The 19,500-nt window shown below is 42.7% G+C and overlaps 1 protein-coding gene across 2 annotated transcripts in view; it reads left to right on the top strand.

Annotated features, from left to right (window-relative positions):
* Positions 1-19,500, top strand: part of LOC139542197 (neural cell adhesion molecule L1-like) — a 103,541-nt gene that overhangs the window by 7,350 nt on the left and 76,691 nt on the right. The window contains exon 2 of one of the 2 annotated variants that reach the window (XM_071347340.1): positions 1,609-1,892. The gene's annotated coding sequence lies outside the window, so the exon portion shown is untranslated. Of the gene's footprint in view, positions 1-1,608; positions 1,893-19,357 lie in introns of those variants that run through there. The other variant, XM_071347341.1, reaches the window with a different exon arrangement.

Raw genomic sequence — 19,500 nt, forward strand, 5'->3', positions numbered from 1 at the left:
CACTTCCTGTGTGAGGTAGGGTCGTATTCTACGGATGTTGTAGAGCATGAACCTGCAGCAGCGAGTCACTGCTTTGATGTTTGCAGAAAACGACAGGCTGTTGTCCAGTGTCACACCAATGTCCTTTGCACTCTGGGAGGGCGACACTGGAGTTGTCAACTGTGATGGAGAGGTCTTTGAGAGGGCTATAAGGGCACAAGGCGAGACCCAGATGCAGGCACGGGAGGCAGATGGTTTGAGTCTCTGATATTTATTATAATCCAAGGGGTAGGCAAGATAATGGTAATGGACAGGCAAAAGATCAAAACCAGGTCAGAGTCCAGGAGGTACAGAGTGGCAGGCAGGCTCGAGGGCAGGCAGAATGGTCAGGCAGGCGGGTTCAGAATCCAGACAGGCAAGGGTCACAACCTGGAGGACTAGCAAAACAGAGAGAAGGAAAAAGCAGGAGAACGGGAAAAAACACGCTGGTTGACTTGACAAACAAAATGAACTGGCAACAGACAAGCAGGGAACACAGGAATAAGTACCTGGGGACTAATGAGGAGAACAGGTGACACCTGGAGGTGTGTGGAGACAATCACAAAGACAGGTGAAACCCATCAGGGCGTGACGAGCTGGCCTTCCCCGGGAGGAAGAGCAGCTCCGGCTTGAGGTGGTGGGCTAACATCCAAGTTGCGATATCTGCCAGGCACGCAGAGATGCGTGTCGCCACATGGGTGTCAGAAGGGGAAAGGCGAAAAGTAGTTGAGTGTCATCCACATAGCAATGATACTGTGTAAGAACTGCCTTCCTAAGACTTTTCACACAATGATAGGGGAGACCATGTGAGGATATGACAGAGCCGAGTGACTCGGTGTATAAAGAGGAGAGGGACTAGGACCGAACCCTGGGGGACACCAGTAGTGAGAGTATGTGGTGTGGACACAGATCCTCTCCACGTCACCTGGTAGGAGCGGCCTGCCAGGTAGAATGCAATCCATACACAGTATGTCCAATAAGAAATGTTTGTTTTTGAAAATAAAATAATCCTGTGTGCCCTACTGAACACGACCCAGGATGGAGCCAGTCTCTCCACATTCAGTTCTTGAAATATTACTTCCCCGGTGATTCAATATGAACTGGGATGCTGTTGGGGGTTTTTCTTCTCAGGAGATAGAGATGTAGATGTCTTGATCGCTGGACTCACTGGGCTCAGCTGATCTTCATGAGATGACCTTTGGTTACAGTACACACACACACACAAATACACGCTAACACAGTTGGACCATACTTTTCTGACAATGAACGGTAGTGACACTGTCTACTATAAAGGTCAGGATGTGTCTGAAGCTGAATAGTCTTTCACCTTTCAGGTTTGAGAGTGCATCCCAAATGACACCCTATTCTCTATGGGTCCTGGTCAAAAGTAGTACACTATATAGGGAATAGGGTGCCATTTTGGATGTACCCTGAGTCTCTCCGTGCCTTCTCACTGTGACATCATCCCTGCTGTCCCCATAGTCCCCTAGACCACCTAACCCTCCCTCATTTACCTAGCCCTCTCAACCCAGCTTCTTTCTGTCTTTCTCTCCCCTTCCTTCCATCTGGCACTTAACCCCCCTGGCCCAGCACTCTGTGGCATTTCAGAGAAGGCAGGTGGCTACCTGACTCTGACTGTTTGGTCACCTGGCCAGATTGAACCCACTTCTGGAGCCTGTCCTCATCCTCTAAAGGCATCCCCTAACTTACCACGCCCAAGAGGAAGGAAGGCCTAGAGCCAGATGGTCCAACCAGCTGGAAGACAACCTACACAACCTGGGACTCAACACCACATCAGCCTGGGACCTGGCCCGGGAACTGGATGGCACGGAGAGCCTAATATCCACGTTCTACTCTCCAAGGAGCTAGTGAAGGTGAGCGAGGTGGCAACCACCACATTTCAGCCCTCATACTTTTGGATCGTCATTCCACATGCTATGCAGTGAATTTGGAACATTTATACCCTAGAGGTATTCTCTCTGTGCTCTTCAGAAAGCTATGAAAGGTTGTTGAATGGCTATGGTAAACCTTTGAAAGATATGTTTTCCAACCTGTTATTTTCTGAAAGATGAGATATTGAAAGATGTGCCTGAATAAAGACAGTTTCATGTTTTAGATACTTTGTTTTATGTCTCAAAAGAACAGGTGCAAGATGTTCAAAGGTGCAACAGCAAACCCTTAGTAAGTGAGACCCTTGAAGTCAATATGTTCTGACAGGAAATTGCCTAAATCACTGGTTAGATCATTTCTTAGTCATCAGATAATTTGTAAAAGTTAATTCCTGTGTTTTTAAAGGCCTTCCCACTGGGCATAGACATCAGTTTAATGTCTAGTTTTGGTTGAGTTGTCAACGTGAATTCAATGTGAAATCAAAAAAGAAATAATCACCCTATCATCGGATTTAGGTTAAAAAAAGGAAATTAACTTACGTTGATTACTTTTTGCGAATCCAATGAGTTTCCCACATTGATTCAATGTCATCACATTCAATTTTGTTGTTGAAATGATGTGGAAACAACATTGATTCAACCAGTTTTTGCCCAGTGGGTTGTGAACCTGCTCTTTTGTGAAGCCAAGTTTGCCCTATTGGCCCCAAGTTCAATGACAAATTCTATGCAAAACCTCCCTGCTTTGCATATCAATGATATGCAAAGATCCTACATTTTCTCAACCACTGACATAGTATGAGTCCCATTTAATTAATAGGCCTAATGTAGGTCTCCTATTCTCTCCCCCATAACTGGGGGTAGTCACAGTGGCAATAATAATCAGTCTTTATTGGTCTCAATTAAATGTCAGACAGCATCAATAAAATGCTGATGCTACTTGCATGTGGTATCAAATCAATCTGTTTGAGAGTGCAGTGTTGAGCTTCTTCCAAAATGGTACCCTTTTCCCTATATAGTGCACTACCAGGGCCAGATTAATGCGGGGGCTGAAGCCCCTGGGCCCATGCCTGTGGGGGGCTCAAGAGGAAGCAGGGAGGTGACCAAGAACCCGATGGTCACTCTGACAGAACTCCAGAGCTCCTCTGTGGAGATGGACGAAACTTCCAGATGGACAACCATCTCTACAGCACTCCACCAATCAGGCCTTCATGGTAGAATGGCCAGATGGAAGTTACTCCTCAGTAAAAGGCACATGACAGCCTGCATGGAGTTTGCCAAAAGGCACCTAAAGGACTCAGACCATGAGAAACAAGATTCTCTTGTCTGATGAAACCAACACTGAAATCTTTGGCCTGAATGCCAAGCGTTTCTGGAGGAAACCTGGCACCATCCCTACGGTAAAGCATGGTGGAGGCGGCATCATGCTGTGGGGATGTTTTTCAGCGGCAGGGACTGGGAGACTAGTCAGGATCGAGGCAAAGATGAACGGATCAAAGTACAGAGAAATCCTTGATGAAAACCTGCTCCAGAGTGCTCAGGACCTCAGATTGGGGCGAAGGTTCACCTTCCAACAGGACAATGAACCTAAGCACACAGCCTAGACAACGCAGGAGTGGATTTGGGACAAGTCTCTGAATGTCATTGAGTGGCCCAGCCAGAGCCCGAACTTCGAACATCTCTTGAGACCTGAAAATAGCTGTGCAGCGACGCTCCCCATCCTCCAACCTGACAAAGCTTGAGAGGATCTGCAGAGAAGAATGGGAGAAACTCCCCAAATACAGGTGTGCCAAGCTCTGAGATGCTGGCCTTCTAGGCAGAGTTGCAAATAAAAAGCCGTATCTCAGACTGGCCAATAAAAAGAAAAGATTAAGATGGGCAAAATAACACAGACACTGGACAGGGGAACTGCCTAGAAGGCCAGCATCCCGGAGTCGCCTCTTCACTGTTGACGTTGAGACTATTGTTTTGTGGGTACTATTTAATGAAGGTGCCAGTTGAGGACTTGTGAGAGGGGTCTGTTTCTCAAACTAGACACCCTAATGTACTTGTCCTCTTGCTCAGTTGTGCACCGGGGCCTCCCACTCCTCTTTCTGTTCTGGTTAGAGCCAGTGTACGCTGTTCTGTGAAGGGAGTAGTACACAGCGTTGTCCGAGATCTTCAGTTCCTTGGCAATTTCTCGCGTAGATTAGCCTTCATTTCTCAGAACAAGAATATATTGAGTTTCAGAAGAAAGTTCTTTGTTTCTGGCTATTTTGAACCTGTAATCGAATCCAGAAATGCTGATGCTCCAGATACTCAACTAGTCTAAAGAAGGCCAGTTTTATTGCTTCTTTAATCAGAACAACAGTTTTCAGCTGTGCTAATATATTTGCAAAAGGGTTTTCTAATGATCAATTAGCCTTTTTAAAATGATAAACTTGGATTAACTAACACCACGAGCCATTGGAACACAGGAATGATGGTTGCTGATAATGGGCCTCTGTACGCCTCTGTAGATATTCCATTAAAAATCAGCCGTTTCCAGCTACAATAGTCATTTGCAACATTAAAATGTCTACACTGTATTTCTGATCAATTTGCTGTTATTTTATTGGACAAACATTTGCTTTTCTTTCAAAAATAAGGACATTTCTAAGTGACCCCAAACCTTTTGAACGGTAGTGTATACTGAATATATTTCTTCCTAATATTGTACAGTCTGTGTCGCTTCATGGGCCTGGGCTATTGTTTGTTTGAATTCAGGACCAGATTGATCTCAGTTTGTCAGAGTAGCAACTCATGGTCATTGTGGAATTTAAAAAAGATTCAGCTAATGTCTCCTGTCATGTTAAAGGGGAATTTCACCCTGGAGGAATCTGGGCTTGTTTTCATAATGTCTGAGGCATTTCTAGGACAGTGAGGTGTGTTTCACACATAATTGCCCAGGAGATCCAAAAATACACCTAGTACTGCTTTGTGGCATTTCGAAGGCTCAATGTTATACTGATCGCACTATGTGTTCTTTGGGTGTAAATATGGTTGTTCGATAGAGCCATTGGACATCTTTCAACAATGTTCCTATAGGTTGATTCATTAGCAAATATACAAGCAGACACATTTTGTCCAGTCTGAAAGACTAGAACTTGTGTTGGGCATTGTTGGGCTGAGTTTACCAAAAGGCACTTGAAGGACTTTCAGACCATGAAAAACTAGATTTTCTGATCTGATGAAACCAAGATTGAAGTCTTTGGCCTGAATGCCAAGCGTCACATGGGAGGAAATCTGGCACCATCCCTACGGTGGTGGCAGCATCATGCTTCGGGGATGTTTTTCAGTAACAGGGACTGGGAGACTAGTCAGGATTGAGGGAAAGAAACTCTGAATGTCCTCGAGTGGCCCAGCAAGAGCCCAGACTTGAACCCGGTTGAACATCTCTGGTGAAACCTGAAAATAGCTGTGCAGTGAACCTGACAGAGCTTGAGAGGATCTGCAGAGAACAACGGGAGAAACTCCCCAGATACAGCTGTGCCAAGTCATACCCAAGAAGACTTGAGAATGCCAAAGGTGCTTCAACAAAGTACTGAACATTATGAAACATCAAAGATACCAGGCCTGGTCTTCATAGCAGATTTTGAAAAGGCGTTTGATAAAGTACGACTAGAATTTATATATAAATGCCTAGATTACTTTCATTTCAATGAATCTCTTATGTACAGCAGACCTAGATGTAAATAATGGTTACTTCTCAGAAAGTATTGAGCTTTTAAGAGTGAAACAAGGCTGTCCATTGTCTCCATAGCTTTTCACATTGGCCATAATAAATAGATAACTATTAAAATTAGATCCAACAAGAACATAAAGGGGTTAGAAGTCCAGGGGTTAAAAACAAATGCCAATGTATGCTGATGACTAGTTTTTTCTAAAGTCCGCAATCTGCATCCCTGCACAGTATCATTGAAGATCTTGATCACTTTTCTAGCATCTTGACTATAAACTAATTATGACAAGTGTACCATATTACGTATTGTATCGTTAAAAAATAGTGTTTACACTACCTTGTAGTTTACCAATAAAATGGATGGATGGTGAAGTAGTCATACTTGGTATTCACATCTCCAAAAATATAAATGAACTTGCCACAATCAATTTCAATAGAAAGTTTGCAAAAATAGGTAAGATTCTGCAACCATGGAGAGGTAAATACTTGTCTATTCATGGAAAAATGACATTGATTAACTCTTTGGTCCTATCACAGTTTACTTACTTACTAATGGCGCTGCCTACTCCAGACGACTCGTTTTTTAAATCATATGAGTAAAAAAAAAAATATATATATATATTTGGAATGCTAAGCCAGTCAAAATTAAACGTGCCTATTTATATAATAAATATGAGTTAGGGGGACTAAAATTATTCAATATTAAAGCTTTAAACCTCTCACTTAAAGCTTCACTCATACATAAGTTATACTTAAACCCAAAATGGTCTCCAGTAGATTATTAAGAAAGGCTCATCCTTATCCTCCAGAAAAGATAGAACAACTATTATGGTTAAACTAAAATATACTGACTTAATACAAATAAGACAATTCTGTATTTTTTATTGTATTATATTTATTCATGATATTATGATTGGAAACGGTGGAGTTATGTCACATATATACAGCTATCGAAAATATATGGGAATGTCTGCTCAATCCAAACTTAAAACCAACTGATTGCAGCGTTACCACAAAAATGGAGGTGGTAAGTGGAAGAGGGAGAAGGTAAGGAATTTGTCTGCCATATATTAAAGATACAAATTGGCTGAAAGGAATTGGCATAAATAGAAAAATATACCAGTTTCGTTTGAGGACAAAAATGTTGACTGCTGCACCATACAGGTTGCAAAATAAATGAAAAGAGATTTTCGATGTACCGATTCCATGGCACATGGTTTATGAACTGATACAAAAAACTACACTTGATTCAACACAATAATTTAAATTATTATACAAAATTCATACCACCATCAGAATGCTATATATATGGGGCATACAACAATCTCAGCTCTGTAGATTTTGTGAAGAGACAATCACTAGATCATTTATTCTGGTATTGCCTTCTATGTAGCTTGTTTCTGGTCACAGGTTCAGGAATGGTTAAAAAAATCACAACATTCACTTCAAATTAACCTTACAAATAGCAGTGTTGGGTGATTTGGAAAGCCATAGTCAGTCAATTAATAATATTCGTAGGAAAGGTTTTCATCTTTAGCTCATAATCTGTGGATACTATTATGATTAGAAAAGGTTCAAAATCTATGTAAAACATCACAGCACAACTGAAAAATACATGGCACCAAAAACCAAACGAGGGTGGTCTATAGTGATAGGTGGGATGGGCTTAGAGTGGCTGAGGGGTGGGATTAAAGAGTTTGTTTAGTAATGTTTTATTGTTATGTGATTGCTGTATATAAAAGTACCATGCATTTAAAATGTGTATGTATATGTAGCAGAAAAGCTGTAAAAAAAAAAAAAAAAAAAAGGTTTCCTCTGAACAGGGGAGGTGGTGAATAGTTTAATACAAATGTTTAGTAAAGAACAAGTGCTGAGTAAAGGGTCTGAATACTTATGTAAATGTGATTCCTGTATGTTTATATGAATTTGCAAACATTTCTATATCTGTTTTTGCTTTTATTGTGTGTAAATTGATTAGGGATTTTTTTTTTAAATCAATTTTAGAATAAGGCTGTAACATAACAAAGTGGGAAAAAGTCAAGGGGTCTGAATACTTTCTGAATGCACTGTAAGTTTACTACCGAACAGTGAGGAGAAACAATAATACAACAATGTACTGTTGTAAATCTCTAAAAATAGATGTCTGCCTACCTACCTAGGCTCATTTGTACGGTCTGGTCGCTGTGCAAAGGTTGAGGGTTATGCCATATTTCTTTCTATTAGGCTAGATATTGTTGTAAATGTAATCTCTGTTCCTGTGCACATGTATGCATGTCCAACTAGTCTACCCTAATGTTGATGTTATGCTGGCACGGTTCAACTGTTGTTCAAACTGTACAATAGAGTGAATATGCTTTTTTTTGTCTTGCAGACAATAACGTTTAATGCCTGGGCTTCTTCCTGGAGTGAATTCTAGATACAGAAACATAATTCTGTTGTCTGCATGTGTCATTGTAGCAGAACTGTATCCCCCTCGAGGGATTAGACATTATGATGGATTTCAAGCAGATGAGGAGCTGAATGACAGTTTAACTAAAGATTTTTGTTATACATTACTGGGAGTTACAGGATAGGTACTGTTTGGTGTAGCACAGAGAATTTTCAACCAATCTTAGCGATGTCCTCGATTCAGGGGAAACAGGAGTCTCATAAAATGTCAGAAAATGCTCTGTTATTAAAATAAATACTTTTTTTGCTCCTTAAAGATGGTGTGCCACCATCGTGTCTTTCAAGTCTTCTCACTCATTGATAGAGACAGGTCTCTGTCATCATGACATGCAGCACTTTGGGGTGGACACCCACCTGTCTCAATCAATGGGAGAAGACTTGAAATAGTCAAGATGTCGGCTAAAATATTTGGGTAACTCACATTATCTGGTGTAACAATATGTAACTACAGTTCTCTGCACTTGTGTGTCCACACCTGAGAGACACTCGGACACACTGAACTGTACTATGCTGTTCATACTATATATATTTTTTGAATGTTACTTTTACCATTAAAACGTTGTTGAATACCCAGTTATCTTGAGTTAGCATTAAATAGTGTACTGTATTTTAGATGTTGACAAATAAACATTATTTGATATCTGAATGTCTAGCATCTTTTTTATGCTACAGAGCCATGTACAGCTTCTATAAATACATATTGTGAATCCATGATGGCAGAAATATTTAGAAGATTGATAGAAAAGATCCACATTTATTTTATGCTGGTTCTACATCAGGGCTCTCCAACCCTGTTCCTGGAGAGCTACGGTCCTGTAGGTTTTACCTCCAACCATAATGTAGCACATCCTGATTCTAATAATTAGCTGTGTTTATACACACAACCCAATTCTGATCTTTTTTCCACTATTTGGTCTTAATCACATCAGCTCTTTTTCAGAACTGATCTGATTGGTCAAAAGACCAATCAGGTCTGAATTGGGCTACCTGCGTAAACGCAGCCATAGTCCTTTATCCGGCTTCGGTACACTGGCAATGATGGGCTGGGGAAGCTGAGACTCATTGTGCTTATGGCGATGGGCTTGTCCTGTCTGCGGTGAACGGCCAGCTGGAAAAGACTCTGTCGAAAGTGCTGTAGGGCTTCTTAACCACCAACTGCTTGGTCCTCTTGCAGAAGATTTGCTGGTACTGCACGTCTCCTGGAAAGACATGGTTGTGGTTTTATACTTTTTCTGGAAGGGATGTAGGGCAACATGCCTTTGTTGGTAAAGGTATCAACCGAATGGGACCGGCTAGCGTTTTGTTTAGGGACAATGAGGGGGCATTGGGAGCTGTTTTGAGAGGAAAGATCTGTCAACAAAGTGAATGGGCTGGGGGGGGCTAAAGAAGGTGTGAAAAGTCTTAGGAAGGCAGTTCTTACACAGTATGAATTGTTGTGTATGGGAGATTGAGGAGAAAAGGCACCTCAATCGCTCTCATACACAACAATATATTTACTGTCTAAGCACAACCAAAAGCCCCTTCCTCATCTCAAAGTACTGTCTGTAAACCTCCCCCAGCCCATTTGACTTTGACCGGTCATTCTTGTCAATAGTAGCCTGTTGCAGGGGAATTGTTTTGACGTGTTTTTGTGTTGTGTTTTGAGAATGAGGTGGTTGTGTCATTACTGTTGTAGTGTTGATTTTATACTGTTCAGTATCCCTTGATGGTTTCTGTCCCACAATCTTGTTGTGCTCCATAAATGCAATGTGTGTCCGCTCCCTCATGCTTGTGTACCCACAATGCCCCGCTTTAGGGTATTTTTCAGCAGGGCACTGTGGAATGACTCCAGATAACCTGAGTTTTACAAAAGGTGAGAAGAGGGGTCGACGCAATTGATTACATGGTCTGGAAGGTATTCTGTGGTCCTCAGGGTACCTCTAACCACCTGTAGCCCCATAACACAAACCATACAAACACTACCCAAATCATGTTTATGCCATGCTTACTGTAAATTGAGCTAGTTTAGCCTTCAGCTTGTAAATATTTTGGCCAATTTACCTTCACCTTGTGCAGAGCTAGGGGTTGGAGGCACGTATTGGTGGAATCAGGTTCTGTACCAGCTACAACAAAATACACAACAATACACAATTGAACCACCCCACTAATTGTATTGATCTCTTTTAGACTGGCTAGCTACGCATACCTAACAGGGACATTTCAATATTGTCAGTTTGCTGTTAGCTAACTAGCATCACTAAATTGGCAGCAAGATTGCAAGCCAGCTGAGACCCAACTATACCAACCATAGATGATTTATAGGATTTATACTGTACACATTCATCATTGCACACAGAGTGAGTTACCTACTGTATATCAACAATTCTATTTTTAGTTACGGAGTGTTTTCCAGACAAGGGCGGGAATAGATGGCTACCAAATTGAGACACTCTTTATTTGGTAACGTTAGCTAACGTCAGTCAAAGATAGAATGAGCTAACAAACATGTTTACTCTGCTGAAGGCAGCTATCAGTCTAGCACTGGCAACCATGGCATTGGCGAAATTGATTGACAGTGTGTATACTAAAAGATAGCTATATGATTTAGCTGATGGAATTCAGAGTTCAATATTTTTTTTAAACAAAGCCCCAGGGGCCTACAATTTCTTTATCCTGCCCTGTGCACTACCCTAGAGTAGTGCACTATGTAGAGGTTAGGGTGCCATTTGGAATGTAGACATTCATATCTGACAGACAGACAGGGTAGCACTCCGGTTTGTAAGAGATAACTAAATCAGAGTCATTTGCCTTCGATTAGTGAGTGATTAACGCCGGGTCGAGACAGCTGGGCGACCTTACAGCCACGTAATGACCTTAACCCAATCAATGGAGAGAGCACTGAGCCACAGCAGCAGAAACACAACAGCGAAAACAGCTCAGCTAAGTTCAGACACCCTCTCTTGGAACTGACTGACTCTCGAAAGAGTGTTACATCTGTAGCACTGTCTCTTTCAGTTTCTCGAACACTCTATTTCTCTCTACTTCCTTTCTCTAATCCCTTTCACACTAAGAGGTTTATCCGCCAACTTTATCATACTGCCAACTTTTTTCAGCCTCTTCTTTATATCTAGAAGGTATTGGCGGTATCAAAGCCTAAACTTTTATTTCTGCCAAAAGACCTTTTCTTCCTCATGGTAATCATTTCGGTAAAGTGATGCCAATGACTTTAAAAGGCTCTGTATTGTCAATCCGGTGTCTGCAGTGGCTGTACAGAATTTACTGTGATGCGGCTTCGGCAGAAGTCAGAGCATTCCTACTTCTGGTGCTTCAGGGAGCTGTCATTTGTCTGCACCGGACAACCAATCATGTCTATGTAGAGCCCTCTGCATTGTTAAAGGCAATTTATGCTTGATCTGGTAATGCGATCCGGAGGCTCCATACAGAGGGTGTGATGCAATTGCGGAGGCTTGCGAAGGCCAAATCAAGCTCCGTACCACATCGCCGTGCTCCTCCCACATTTTGTAACAATGCGGAGGGCTCAGTATAGCTCCGCATTGACATAATTGGTTGACAGTAGGTTGGGGCGGTACGTCCTGTATAGACACAAACTCACTTCCTTGACAACAAACATGGGGAACTTTGTGAAAGTCTATAAGAGCAAGTTCCCAAATAAAATACATCTTTATGATACCTTGGGTAGGGATATCATTGCTGTCTGGAGGCTCCATATGGAGGGTGTGACGCGATTACGGAGCCTCCGGAGGTTTGCAGAGGCCAAATGGAGCTCCATACCCAGCCATCCCAGATAGCCGTGTGCCTCGCAAATTGTGTAACAATGCGGAGGGCTCTGTAATGCTCTGCATTACGGGAGGTCCTGTACAAACACAAACTCACTTCCTTCACAACTTCCTTCACAACAGCTCTGCTCTGCTCCACGAAGTGCAAGAAGAATTCATGTCCTGAGTTCTACAGAGGCTGGATTACAGTGATTGCTGTAGGGCCACTGCAGATGTCAGATTGAGTCTTTTTTAAGCTGGTAGCATAGCTAGCATACAGAAATTGATGGTGGTAGGGAAAGTAGTTTTTAACTGTAATGCAGCTGATTGGTAATTATGGCATGGACATGGATTGGGGTTGACATCCATACAGCATTATACTCCGATTCTTACCTCAACATAGTGTGTAATACACATATAAACAATAGCCTAAATGTAGGCTAATGTTGCTGGGGGCAATGAGGAGATTCAGGTGGGAAAACAGTGCTGTCTTTTTACTTTATGCTATCTTGGCTGAGCTCTTATGTCAAGCACCGGGAAATGGATTCTAACATCTCAGAGGTAAAAGGTTTTGTCTTTTCGTTTAGCCAGTCGCTTGTAGTTAGCTGGATGGCGATAGAGATTAGCCCTGAATCACTATGAGTGATGCGGTGCAGACCAATTTATTGGACGCATACAGTGCACTCGGAAACTATTCAGACCCCTTGACCTTTAACACATTTTGTTACGTTACAGCCTTATTCTAAAATGGATTAAAATAGTTTTTTCCCTCATCAATCTACAAACAATACCCCATAATGACAAAGCAAAAACAGGTTTTTAGAAATGTTTGCAAATGTATAAAAAAAATACAACTATCACATTTTATTCAGACCCTTTACTCAGTACTTTGTTGAAGGACCTTTGGCAGCAGTTACAGCCTTGAGTCTTCTTGGGCATGTCGCTACAAGCTTAGCACACATGTATTTGGGGAGTTTCTCCCATTCTTCTCTACGGATCCTCTAAAGCTTTGTCAGGTTGGATAGCTGCACAGCTATTTTCAGGTCTCTCGAGATGTTAGATCGGGTTGAAGTCTGGGCTCTGGCTGGGCCACTCAAGGACATTCAGAGACTTGTCCCGAAGCCACTCCTGCGTTGTCTTGGCTGTGTGCTTAGGGTCGTTGTCCTGTTAGACTGGGGCGAAGATTCACCTTCTGAGGTCCTGAGCGCTCTGGAGCAGGTTTTCATCAAGGATCTCTCTGTACTTTGCTCCGTTCATCTTTCCCTCGATCCAGACTAGTCTCCCAGTCCCTGCCACTGAAATAATCCCACAGCATGTTGCTGCCTCCACCATGCTTCACCGTAGGGATGGTGCCAGGTTTCCTCCAGACATGACGCTTGGCATTCAGGCCAAAGAGTTCAATCTTGATTTCATCAGACCATCGAATCTTGTTTCTCCTGGTCTGAGAGTCTTTAGGTGCCTGTTGGCAAACTCCATGCGGGCTGTCATGTGCCTTTTACTGAGGAGTGGCTTCCGTCTGGCCACTCTACCATAAAGGCCTGATTGGTGGAGTGCTGCATAGATGGTTGTCCTTCTGGAAGGTTTGCCCATCTCCACAGAGGAACTCTGGAGCTCTGTCAGAGTGACCATAGGGTTCTTGGTCACCTCCCTGACAAGTATGGGGTCTTGATAAATCAATATATGTCAGATGTTTGTTTTCACCGAATCTCCATTTGGATACCCTATTGGTTAGGCTACATATAGGCTGGGAAATTGAGGTGAGTGCTGCCCATAATCATCTTACCTAGTTGGCTCATGTAGGCCATTAGAACATTTTGCCATGTCATGTAGTTTAACAAGTGGATGAGGCTATTTTGCTCGTCACTCGCACTCACTTAGTAGCCTAGGCCTACTCCTAACAAAAAGCCTGTGAAATTGTCTAATCAATCAATGTGATTTTGTTTCACTGAATCACCGTCTGTAGGCTATAGCTCATCTATTACTGTTCAGAAACATTTTTTGCATGCAATAATGTAGCCTAAATCAAGTGTAAGGCTATTTATGTTGCTCAATCGCCGATAGGCAACTCCAAATGCCTGCAGAGGTTGTGAAATATGAAGGTAAGACCCCACGCCTGCTCCCTAACAAAGCAGAGTGAGGGTAGGAAAGAGATGAAACATGGATTTAAAAAAACATGGGCCTGGGCTCTGTTTCAAAATATAACTTTATTTAAAATGACAGCTGTTCAACACATTCCCATGACACAAGTTGTGTGGGGAAAATATTTGTTTTATTTTATTCTGTAATATTACATTGTATTCCTACTAGTCAATAGAATATATATGTGTGTTGACTGATATTGGGTAGGTGTCGTCTGTTTAAATCATTAACAAACTATTGATTTAATTTGGATGGCGCAGCCATGGCTGCACAGACCTTAACGTAGACGCAAAATGTGCTATTCTATTCTTTTGAAAATACATTTTATTAGTCTTATAATGTTTCGTAGGACATGCCTAAATGAATGAATAATGGTTTTATTTTTTATGGAGTATATTTTCAATGGATGTATTAAAATAGACGCCCACCCACATCTGAACACCACTACTACCACTAGCCTGTTTGTAAAGGTGTAATATTTAAAAAAATTGTAGGCAAAATACTGTAAATCCTATGTGAAAGCAGTGTAACACGCACACACTGTCTTTCTCTGTCTTTCTCTCTCTGCCTTTCTCTCCTTTTCTCCCATACAAACATCTAAAGTTACGATTTAGGCTTGTCTTGCTCTCTCTAAAACACACACACACACTCTCTCTCTCCCTCCATCACACTTTCCATAATACTCTCTCCCTCTACTCCTTTTCTCCATCACTTTGTCGATCAAACTTCCTCTCTGTCTCTTACTGTCTCTTCCTGTCTCTCAATGCCCACGTATCCTTTCTGTTTTAGTCAATACCTTTGTTGGTCACATTTGCTCTTTAAGCTGATGGAATTCACTCTCTTTCTCTCTCTCTCTCTTTTCTGCTGACAGCGTCCCTTTTTCATGCAACCCTCGACTGAAAGTTGTTCATTCATACTGCTGCCCCACTCCCTCTTTCCTTCTCTCACTCCCGACGTTCCTCCCTTCTCATCTTTCTTTCATCAACATTTCCCTTCTTCTGCTAGCTGACTCATCCTTACTGTACAGGAGGAAGAGAGACGGAGGGTAAGAAAGAGAGTAGGAAAGAAGGGGTGTATGAGGTCAGGTGAAGATAATCAGATATATGGATTAAAACAGAAGAAAATTAGCTCACCAAGATAGTATGAGAGGCATTGTGTGACAGCCAGGTGGAATAACGGGCGCTATGTACACTGAACACAAATATAAACACAACATACAACAATTTCAAAGATTTTACTGGGTTACAATTCATATAAGGAAATCAGTCAATTGAAATAGATTCATTAGGCCCTAATCTATGGATTTCACATGACTGGGAATACAGATATGCATCTGTTGGTCACTTAAAAAAAAGGTATGGGCGTGGATCAGAAAACCAGTCAGCATCTGGTGTGACCACCATTTGCCTCATGCAGCTCGACACATCTCCTTTGCATTGAGTTGATCAGGCTGTTGATTGTGGCCTATGGAATGTTGTCCAACTCCTCTTCAATGGCTGTGTGAAGTTGCTGGATATTGGTGGGAACTGGAACATGCTGTCATACACGTCGATCCAGAGCATCCCAAACATGCTCAATGGGGGACATGAGTATGTAGGTCACGGAAGAACTGGTACATTTTCAGCTTCCAGGAATTGTGTACGGATCCTTGCGACATGGGACCGTGCATTATCATGCTGAAACATGAGGTGATTGCTGTGGATGAATGGCACGACAATGGGCCTCAGGATCTCGTCACAGTATTGCTGTGCATTCAAATTGGCATTGATAACATGCAATTGTATTCATTGTCCGTAGCTTGTCTGCCCATACCATAACGCCACCGCCACCGCCACCGCCACCCACAGTTGCAGTGGCTGGTCTCAGACGATCCTGCAGATGAAGAAACCGGATTTGAAGGTCCTGGGCTGGCATTGTTACGCGTGGTCTTTGACTGTGAGGCTGGTTGGACGTACTGCCAAATTCTCTAAAACGACGTTGGAGGTGGCTTACGGTAGAGAAATGAGCATTAAATCCTCTGGCAACAGCTCTGGTGAACATTCCTGCAGCCAGCATGCCAATTGCACGTTCCCTCAAAACTTGAGACATCTGTGGCATTGTGTTGTGTGACAAAACTGCACATTTTAGTGGCATTTTATTTTCCCCAGCACAAGGTGCACATGTGTAATGATCATGCTGTTTAACCAGCTACTTGATCAGGATATCAGGATGATGAATTATCTTGGTAAAGGACAAATGCTCACTAACAGGGATGTAAACAAATTTGTGCACAACATTTGAGAGATACGTTTTTGTGCGTATGGAACATTTCTGGGATCATTTACATCAGGTCATGAAACATGGGATCAACACCGTATAATATTTTTGTTCAGTGTAGATAAGAACCGTGAAAGTAGGCTACAGCTTGATAAAAGGCAAAGTAAAAATCTGATAACGAAAAGGTATTACTCTTGGTGTTTTCTCGATTAGCTTTCTCACTCTATCGGTTGAGTTGTGCTGGATATGGACCTCAAAGGTCTTTCCTGATTAAATCTAGAGCCATACATCCAGTAGGAAGAAGAGAAGTACTCTGTTTATCAGTGAAATGAACAGAGACACGAGAGAGACATTATCCATATTGATCTGTCTGAGCTAGACTTCCTACACGCTGTAGAATGATTCTCCTGAACCACTCTGAATGAATCGCTGGGCTGCCTCTCTAAACGTTACTAACGTTCCATTTATTAAATATTTGTGTATTTTTACAACAGGGTCTTAACAGAGAATGTTCAGATTAAACGTCTGTGTAAATGAACTGTGCAAAAAAACTCTTATCTCAACTCTCCCTGCTGACTGAAGTTTCAAATTTGTGCCAACAAATAGTGCTAAGTCATTTCCCTCAATATCCTCAGTGCCTAATCTATCACAAACTTAATTCCACCCCTGCTCTGCAGCTAGCTATCTGCCGGGGTTTTAGAAATAAAAAACAGAAACCATTTCGACGTATAATGCATTTGTATTCTGTAATTCTACAAAGGTTTCAGCCTTAGCCCTTGTCCCATCCTCATGTCTTGCCTCAGGCCTACTGTATCTCCAGGCTTTCATAATCCCAGCCTTCCCTCAGATCTCTAAATATGGCTGTGTAACCTCTGGGGTTCTGTCGTACATGATCTGTGTTCTCACTGTAATCAATCACCTTCTGCCATGCTCCGCCGCTGTGTCCGTTGTCTGCTTCCTCCTTTGTCTGGCACTTCCTATGGGACTGGGTATATTGGCAGATGGGAAGCCTGGCACTCAGACTGGACTGGCCTCAGTGCAACAGTGGAATAACATGGAGAGCCTGGCACTCAGACTGGACTGGCCTCATTGCCACAGTGGAATAACATGGAGCTCAATGGGACTGGACAATATCGTCATCCTCAAATCTCTGTGTGGTTACGTGAATATTGCACTCGGATGGCATTATCTCTTTCTGTCTCCGTCTCTGTTGCTCTCTGTCTCTGTCTCTGTCACTCAGTCACTCTCTCTCTCTTGCTCTCTGTCTCCACCTCTCTCATCACAGTTCTCTGGACCAATGAAGGAGGGGAGTAGACGGTGCTTCAGAGAAAGTTCAGGTGCAGACACAATTCACAAGACCATCAGAAAGGATAAGTGTGAGGATCAGTGAAGGCCAGTTTGTTCTGCCCAGTCCTGATCAACCCAGACTCCAGATCACAGCGAGTATCAGAGTCAGACTCTTTAGTCCCCCGGTGTTGTATCACTGGTATCTCCTGACGGGTGCAGAAAGAAACTATAGAAATGCGTCTTTGCCCACTTAGATAAACATAGATTTTGGTCACAAAGACCCTTATCAGAGAATACAGCCATCTCGCTCTCTCCCTTCACAGTTTTCAGGATCAGTGAAAATTAGGATCAGTTATGTACAGTCCTTCCAGACCACCCTAAGACATTGAGTACCATATTCCCCCTGGGTTGTATTACTGTTATCACCCCTCTGCCTGTCTGTTATCATGTCACAACACAGATAGGCTTCCTACAGATAACTGAGCCACTTCCTCATTATCCCCCAATCAGCAGTTCTCAGAGTTATTATCCCCCAATCAACATTCTGTTCTGAGGCCGTCATTGAAAATAAGAATTTGTTCTTAACTGACTTTCCTAGTTAAATAAAGGTAATAAATAAATAAATGATAATACTTTTTTTTCCCAGCTCCGCCCCTCAGCCACATCTCCCAGTCACAGATCACAACACATATTTCTCCACATAGAATTACGTTACATAACACAACAACGTTGTCTGACACTGACTACGTTTCCTTTGATTGCTTTATCAATTGAAAGCCCAATAGATAGTGTGCAGTAGGTGTCTTAGTAGCGACAGAAGCCAGAATCCGTTAATTGTAAGAGAAAGATGGGCTCAGTCGACCATGGTAGACGTTATTAACATAAAGGGTAATTTGGCTGTCCCATTAAAGCACCTGCATAGGGCTATTAGACAGAGCATGGTGAGGAAGAGAGACAGAGAGGGGTCTTTCCTGATTACATCTAGAGCCATACGTCCAGTAGGAAGAAGAGACGTACTCTGTTTATCAGTGAAATGAGCAGAGATAAGAGAGACATTATCCATATTGATCTGTCTGAGCTAGACTTCCTACACGCTGTAGAATGATTCTCCTGAACCAGGAGTTTGCAATAGATGCCTTTTTAGTAGCGACAGAAGCCAGAATCCATTAGACGTTATTAATATAAAGGGTCATTTGGCTGTCCCTTTAAAGCACCTGTATAGGGCTATTAGACAGAGCATGGTGAGGAAGCGAGACAGAGAGAGAGAGAGATGCAGGATGCGTCCAAAATGGCACACTATTCCCTATGCAGTGCACTACTTTTGACCAGTGCCATATGGGTGTGTCAGTCTGCAATTAGGGAGCGTATCCTATGGCCAAAAGTAGGGCACTATGTAGGAAATAGTGTACCATTTTGGACATGAGCAGGGAATGAGATGTAGAGCAGAGTGGGTAGGGCCATAGGCTATACCACTATGCTAATAAATGTATTGTTATGCCTGCTAGAGCTGATCTGCATGGCTGCGTATAGGAAAAGGAGAGAGAGCTGCTATCTGGCAGCAGAGCAGATTGGCTGGCTGCTGGAACCTGGCAAGACTAATCCAGCTGGAAAGACTGCATGCATAAGGCCAGCAGCGGAGAAGAGAAAGGAGGAGAGGATGGATGTAGGGAGGAGGGGTGCACCGAGGGAATGGAGAGAGGGAGGGAGGGAACGATGGGGGGAAGAAGACAATAAAGGAATGGTCAGAATCCAACAAGAGTGAGCGAATAGAGCGAGGCAGGAGAAGAAGAGGGAGGGATGAGGGGAGAGGCGAGGAGAAGAAGGGTGATGTCACCTCACCTCTAGCAGGCAGCCAATGAGAGCGAGGGAGGCAGAGAGAGCGGCTGAGAGAGAGGGAGAGAGGGTGTGTTTTTGAATCACTGCAGCATCAGAACAGCGAGAGGAGAGGGCACAATCAATTTGATAGAGAAGAAGAAAAGGAAGAACTAGGAAGAAAAAAGGGAGGACAAGG

Source organism: Salvelinus alpinus, chromosome 17 (genome assembly GCF_045679555.1).
Source record: "Salvelinus alpinus chromosome 17, SLU_Salpinus.1, whole genome shotgun sequence".
In the NCBI taxonomy this organism is placed as follows: Eukaryota; Metazoa; Chordata; class Actinopteri; order Salmoniformes; family Salmonidae; genus Salvelinus; species Salvelinus alpinus.